Here is an 8,168-nt window from a genome sequence, read left to right on the forward strand (position 1 = left end):
TATAGATGCATAAAAAGCAGTTGACAAAATACAGCACACTTTTTTGAAAAAAAACACTCCAAAAGATCAGAATACAAGGAAATTTTTTGAACATGATAAAGAGTATATATGAAAAACCCACAGCCAACATCATTTGCAATGGAGAAATCCTAAAATCCTTCCCTCTGAAGTCAGGAACAAGACAAGGATGCCCACTGTCTCCCCTTCTATTTAACATTGTCTTAGTAGTACTTGCTTGAGCACTGAGGTAAGAACCAGATATAAAAGGCATTCAAATTGGAAAGGAAGAAGTCAAAATATTATTATTTGCAGATGACGTGATCCTATATAGAAAACCCTGAGAGGTCTACAACAAAACTTCTAGAACTCATAAATGAGTTTAATAAAGTCGCAGGTTATAAGATCAATGTGCAAAAATCAGTAGCATTTCTGTACACCAATAATGAGCAAGATCAGGAGGAAATCAAGAAACAAATACCATTCACAATAGTAAATAAAAAATCAAGTATTTAGGAATAAATTTAACTAAAGATGTAAAAAACTTATACACTGAGGACTATACAAGACTGTGCAAGGAAATCAAAGAAGACCTAAATAAATGGAAGAATATTTCCTGTTCATGGGTAGGAAGACTAAATAGTATTAAGATGTTTATCCTACCAAAACTGATCTACACATTCAATGCAATCCCCCCAAAAAATCAACACAGCCTTCTTTAAGGAACTAGAAAAAACTAATTATGAAATTTATTTGGAAAGGAAAGAGGCCCCAAATAAACAAAGACATATTGAAAAAGAAAAACGAAATTGGAGGAATCATACCACCTGACTTCAAAACATACTACAAGATAGAGTAGTGAAAAGAGCATGGTATTGGCATAAGGAGAGAAACACAGAACAATGGAATCGAATTGAAAGTTCTGAAATATAACCTCATATATGTACCCATATAGTATTTGATAAAGCCACCAAACCCTCTCAACTGGGAGATAATGGCCTATTCAACAAATGGTGACGGGAGAACTGGATATCCATATGTAGAAGAATGAAAGAGGATTACCATCTCACACCTTATACAAAGATCAACTCAAGATGGATCAAAGACCTAAGTATAAGAGCCAAGACCATAAAGAACTTGGAAAGCAGTGTAGGAAACATCTATAAGACTTCTTAATAGGAAATGGCTTCATGAACATCACACCAAAAGCCCGAGCAGCAAAAGAACAAAGAGATAAATGGGACTTCCTCAAAATTAAAGCCTTCTGCACCTCAAAGGAGTTTGTCAAGAAAGTAAAAAGGGAATCCACACAATGAGAGAAAATATTTGTCAACCATATATCTGATAAGAGACTTATAATTTGCATATATAAAGAACTCCTATATCTTGAAAATAAAAAGATAAACCACCCATTTAAAATGGGAAAATGATTTAAACAGACACTTCTCCAAAGAAGAAATACAAATGGCTAAAAAGCACATGAAAAAATGCTCCAAATCTTTAGCTATCAGGGAAATGCAAATCAAAACTACAATGAGATACCATCTTACTCCCATAAGATTGGCAGGTATGAAAAAAGCAGAGGAATACAAATGCTGGAGAGGATGTGAAGAAATGGGAAGACTCATCCACTGCTGGTGGGAATGCAGAAGGATCCAACCATTCCGGAGGACAGTTTGGCGGTTTCTCAAAAAACTAACCATAGATTTGCATATGACCCAGCAATACCACTATCGACAAAAGTTGGAATCAACCCAAATGCTCATCAACAGACGAGTAGATCAATAAAATGTGGTATATGCATACAATGGAATACTACTCAGGTTTAAGAACAAATACACTACAAACACATGTGATAACACGGATGAATCTTGAGAACCTTATGTTGAGTGAACCAACTCAGGCATTGAAGGACAAATACTACATGACCTCAATGATATGAAATAAGCAAGCTGCCTCAGAGAGCTAGAGACTGGAAGATAGGCTTACAGAAAATCGGGGGGTAGAGGAAGGATGTAAGCTGACATCTACATGGGTGAAATCTATGATAAGCTGGAGGTAAGTATGTGCACAAGGAAGAGATAAAATGGGGGTATAGGGTTACATTTGGGTGGGGCTTCACGGGGTTGAGGGGTGCTAGGGAATGGGCAGATGGGTAATATTACCCAAGAAATTGGGGGGAGGGAGAGGCACCATACGAACATAGGAGATTGTCAGGTGTTGGTTGAAAGTAAAATGCTGAGATAAGGTTTTCAAAATATAATTAGGAAAGTTACCTGTTTAAGATACTCAAAGGGGATAATCTGATGCAGGACAGACTCCTTGGGAATATGTGAATGCTCATTTTGCCAGAGTGGGTTATACCATTGGGTAGTGACCCATATAATGAGAATGAAGGTAGACCCACATCCTGGGGAGGACTAATGCCATCAAATACAGGTAACTGTATCTCTCAAGAGGAAGGGTGTCTTCCAGGGCATTAGGGCAGTTGAGCAAGTCAAACCCTCAACACTGTTACAAGTATCTCTGAACATGGCTCCTCAAGAAATGAAGATTGACTGTCACTGAGGGGCCCAAGGGTGGGGGGAATAGATATTGAATAGATGGAACCAAAGTAAATGTGAGGGTAAAAGAAGTGTTTCACAAGAGTACACAAGGATGGATATAAAACATATAATATTACACGAAAGACATATAGGGGACGACAGACTAATAATGTAACCCATAATGTAAAACATAGGATAACTAAAAAATTTAGAAAACTGTATATCCTAAAGTATAAACCACAATGTAAACACAAATGTTACCTTGTTTGAAAGCTATTGTCTCAATATTTGTACATCAGTTTCAGTAAATATGATATGAATAAGTTAAAAGATTATCGCTGTGGAAGGGAAAAGGTTTTATAATGGATATGTGGTAGTACTGTATATTGTATATATGAATTACTGTGATCTAAGGCTCTTGTGAAGAGAAGCTCAATAATTAGGAAAAAAGAAAAGAAAAAGATAGGATTTAGAATTTTTCCAAATCAATATGTATTCTATATCTAACCTTTAAACTCATCGCTATATACCATTTTACTAGTAAGGGAACCTGACATTATTACTGGGCTTCACTTTTCAGGAAGGTTTGGATCACAGAGTGGTGCAACAATGGCAGCAGAGGAATACTGGTATGGGATGTTATTGACAGGTGATATATGGTTGACAGGGGGTTATACAGGGCATGTGTCTAGGGTGCATGGAAATGTTTGGATATACACATAGTGGACACAATTAAAAACAGCTGGGGGGTACTGGGTTCCTGGGCAGTGGGGAGTGCCCCAGGTGCAATGGTAAGGACCATGAAGGAATGAGGGTCCAACAGTGAGCCCCTGATACTAATGACTATGCTTGTGAGCCTATACACCTGAAATAAGAACAAGGCCTAGAGCAGCACTGTGCCTAAGAGTTCCCTCCTGAGAGGCTCCATGTTGCTCAATTGTGACCATTCTCAAAGCCAAGCTCAGAATGTAAATGCAATGCCTTCCCCCCAGTGTGCTACATGAAACCTGGGGATGAGCCTCCCTGGCACCGAGGGATCACTACCAAGTACCAGCTGATGACGCCAACTAGAAAATGACCTTGAATTAACGGTTCAACACGCACCAGCAGAAAATCCCTGTCTACATATAAAAACAGGAGTTAAAAATGCTGTTTAACCTAAAGTAAGGGGGAAATGGAAAGGACAAATGAGTTCATATGGCTACGAGTCTCTAAAAGAGTCTGGAGGTTGTCAGAATGATTGCCCTTATGCACACCTGAGCAGAGTCTCAGAGACAGATAATGTAGATAAAACCCCAGGCATTGGTCCTTTTGAGGGCTAAAGAGACCCACAGGTTCTATGGTCATTGCAGATGGGGTTCACTGCCATGTCAGTTGGTCCTTCTTGGAGCTGGTGTTTCTGCGTGATGGAGCTGGACTCAGATGGGATCTCTTTTCATAAGCCTTTCATGCTACTTTACTGGAATTGTAGTTGGTGCTGGGGTTTATGATATATCTAGGGGATTTGAATCTCTGAACTGACAATATGATAGCCAGGCCCTGAGCCTCAACAGACTTCAGCTCCTACACTCTGATTTATTGGACTTACCCCACTCAGCTAACATGGAGTTGAAGAATGTCAACCACCACACCATGGAGCCTAGAGTTCCTACAACTGAAAGCAGAATTGCATCCAATATCCATGTGGAATCTAAACCCCCTCTTGACTTAGATGTGGAAAGGACACAACCAAGCCAAGGTCCACAGGAAGGAGGAATATACAGTAAGGATTAGAGTGGATTTAATGATATGCTATTCATGAACTATTATGGTTAATAATTGAGAAAATGTGGCACTGGTGTGCAAAAAGTGGCCATGGTGGCTGCTGGGTGCAGGGAATGAGAGGAAGAGATGAGATGTTGAGGCATTTTTGGGACGTGGTGTTGTCCTGGGTGGTGCTCCAGGGACAATTGCCGGACATTGTATGTCCTCCCATGGCCCACTGGATGGAATGTGGGAGAATGTGGGCTATGGTGTGGACCACAGGCCATGGGGTGCAGCCATGCCCAGAGATGTACTTATGAGATGCAATGGATGTGTCATGATGATGGGGTAGAGTGTTACTGTGGGGGGAGTGGTGGGGTGGGGGTGGTGGGGGTGAATGGGGACCTCATATTTTTTGAATGTAATATATTTTTTAAAATGAATAAATTGAGTAGAATTTGAAAAAAAGTAAAAATAAAAATAAATCAAAATATTAATTTTAAAAAACAAAAAAGATAATAAAAATAATAAATTCAATTTCTAATAACCAGTTGGGACAATTTCCTATTAATATTATTACCTATACATTTCTATTTTGATAAAATAATAACAGCATATAACTATAATTCATAATTATTGCAATTAATATATTTTCATGCAGTAATGAAAATATATTTCAAATAAAATAGTTATACTTGAAAAAACAACCTTAATTTTAAGACCATATTACCAAATAACACAGAATAAAGAAAATATCTTACTGAATTTTCAACACTAGTCACTATACAGTTTTCCTTATTCTGACTTTTTCCTTTAAGCTTGTAAGCCCTTTTAGCTGATAACAAAAAATAAAATAAGTATCTTATTTATTTTTCAGACGTAAACAATGTAGTGTTTTCACAGTTCAATAAGTGTCTTTGTGTAGTAACATTGATTGTACGGTCATATAAGTAGAAAAAACTTTAAGCAACTCTATGTAGTTTTCAAAATTCATCAGTATAGTTTTTTCACAGCTGACTAAGGGAATCCGATGCTTTATCATTGATTATAAGCTCATTTAAATCAATAACACTGAATAAAGGAAGTATCTTACTTAGTTTTAAAATCTTATTTGATAATGTGTTTTCAGAGTACACTAAATGAAATTATTGTTTTAACATTGACTGCAAGTCTGTTAGCAGATAATGCTGACAGAGTATCTTACTTAGTTTTCAGAACTTATCATTATACTATTTTCACAGTCATTGAGTCCTGTCTTTTAACATTTTACTTCTTTTTAGCAGATTACACTGAGTATATCAAGTATATTACTGAGTATTTGAAACTAATCAATATAGAGCAGTCACAATTCAGTAAATATGTTCTGGATTGTAACACTATATCAACAGATAAGACTGTAAAAAGCAATTAACCTATGTAGAATGAAAACTAATCAACATAGTGTTTTATAATAAAAAATGATAATTTAAAATATTCACAGATAAACAGAAATTAAAAGAGTATGCCAATAAGAACCTTACTTTTCAAGAAATACTAAAGGATGTCTGCAGGTTGAGAAGAAAAACAACAAAAGAGTCAGAGAATTGGAGGAGAGTGAGAAAAAAGTTAATCAAAGCATAAAGAGAAATAAAAACAGCATACGACATATATAAACCCAAAGAACATTTGGTTAATGTATGTAATTCCTTGACTGTAATAACACTAAATATTAATGGATTAACTCCCTCATCAAGATACACAGATTTGAAGAATGGATAAGGAAATATAATCCATCAGTGTGCTGTCTACAAGAAACCCATGTTAAACCCAGGGATTCAAATAGTCTGAAAGTGAAAGGCTGGAAAACTAATTTACAAACAAGGAACAACAAGAATAAAGCAGGAGCAGCAATACAAATTTTGAACAAAACACACTTTAAATGCAAGACTTTTTTAAGAGTCAAAGATGTGCTCTATACATTAGTAAAAGGGGTGATATTACAAGAAGACAGAAGAATCATAAACATTTAGGCACCTTACCAGTAGGACTCAAAAAAATGAAGTAAATTTGGAAAGAATAAGTGAAGAATGGATGCTTTGACAATTACAGTGTGTTCTTATTCCTCCACATCCTCTCCAGCACATGTAGTCTTCTTTTTTTTAATTTTTAAATAGCTGTCAGTCTTATGGGAGTAAGATGATCTCCCATTGAGGTTTTGATTTGTATTTCCCTAATAGCTAGTGATTTTTATCATTTTTTTTCATGTGCTTTTTAGCCATTTGCATTTCTTCTTTGGAGAAGTGTCTGTTCAAAGCATTTTCCCATTTTTTAAATGGGTTGGTTTTTTTAATTATTTTTGAGATATAGTAGTTCTTTAAAAATGCAGGGTATTAGTCTCCTATCAGATATCAGGTTAACAATTTTTTCTCCTGTTATGTAGTCTCTGTTCTCAGTTTCTTGTCAAACTCCTTTAAGGTGCAGAAAGATTTAATTTTTTTTATTGACTTTGTAATAATATTACATTAAAAATATATATGTGAGGTCCCATTCAACCCCACCCCCCCCACCTCTCCCCCCCCCCCCGCCCCAGCAACACTCATTCCCATCATCATGACACATCCATTGGATTTGGTAAGTACATCTTTGGGCACCTCTGCACCTCATAGTCAATGGTCCACATCATGGCCCATACTCTCCTCCATTCCATCCAGTGGGCCCTGTGAGGATTTACAATGTCCGGTGATTGCCTCTGAAGCACCATCCAGGGCAGCTCCATGTCCCAAAGACGCCTCCACCTCTCATCTCTTCCTGCCTTTCCCCATACCCATCAGCCACCATGTCCACTTTTCCCAATCCAATGCCACCTCTTCTATGTGGACATTGGATTGGTTGTGTCCATTGCACCTCTATGTCAAGAGGAGGCTCAGATTCCACATGGATGCTGGATGCAATCCTCCCACTTTCAGTTGTAATCACTCTAGGCTCCATGGTGTGGTGGTTGTCCTTCTTCAACTCTATCTTAGCTGAGTGTGGTAAGTCCAATAAATCAGATTGTAGATGCTGGAGTCTGTTGAGGCTCAGGACCTGGCTATCACATTGTCAGTCCAGAGATTCAAATCCCCTAAATATATAAATTTTGAGGAAGTCCCATTTATCTCTTTGTTCTTTTGCTGCACTTGATTTTAGTGTGAAGTTTATGAAGCCATTTCTTATTACATGGTCCTGTAGATGCTTACCTACATTGCTTTCCAATGCCTTTATGGTCTTGTCTATTATATTTATGTTTCTGATCTATCTTGATTTGATTTTTGTATGAGCTGTAAAATGGTAACCCTCTTTCATTCTTTTACAAATGTATATCCAGTTCTCCAGGCACCTTTTGTTGAAGAGGCCATTTTCTCCCAGTTGAGTGGGTTTGGTGGCCTTGTCAAATATTATATGACTGTACAAATGAGAACCTATATCAGAAATCTCAGTTTGGTTCCATTGGTGTGTTTATACATGTGCCAATATCATGCTGTTTTCACTACTGTAGCTTTGCAGTATTTTTGTAGTCAGGTAGTATGATTCTTCCATTTTTATTTTTTCTTTATCAATATGTCTTTGGCTATTAGGGGCTTGTTCTTTTCCAACTAAATTTCATAGTGACTTTTTCTAGTTCTGTTGATTTATATTGAGATTGCATTAATCTGTAAATCAGTTTTGGTAGGATAGACATTTTAATGATATTTAGTCTTCCTATCCATGAACAGGGAATATTTTTCAATTTATTTAAGTCTTCTTTGACTTTCTTGAATGGTGTTGTGTAGTTTTCTGTGTATAAGTCTTTTACTCCTTTAGTTAAAATTTTTCCTGAGTATTTGATTTTTAATTAACTATTTTATGTGGTATTTCTTTATTTCC

Source organism: Dasypus novemcinctus, chromosome 30, assembly GCF_030445035.2.
Source record: "Dasypus novemcinctus isolate mDasNov1 chromosome 30, mDasNov1.1.hap2, whole genome shotgun sequence".
Taxonomy (NCBI): domain Eukaryota; kingdom Metazoa; phylum Chordata; class Mammalia; order Cingulata; family Dasypodidae; genus Dasypus; species Dasypus novemcinctus.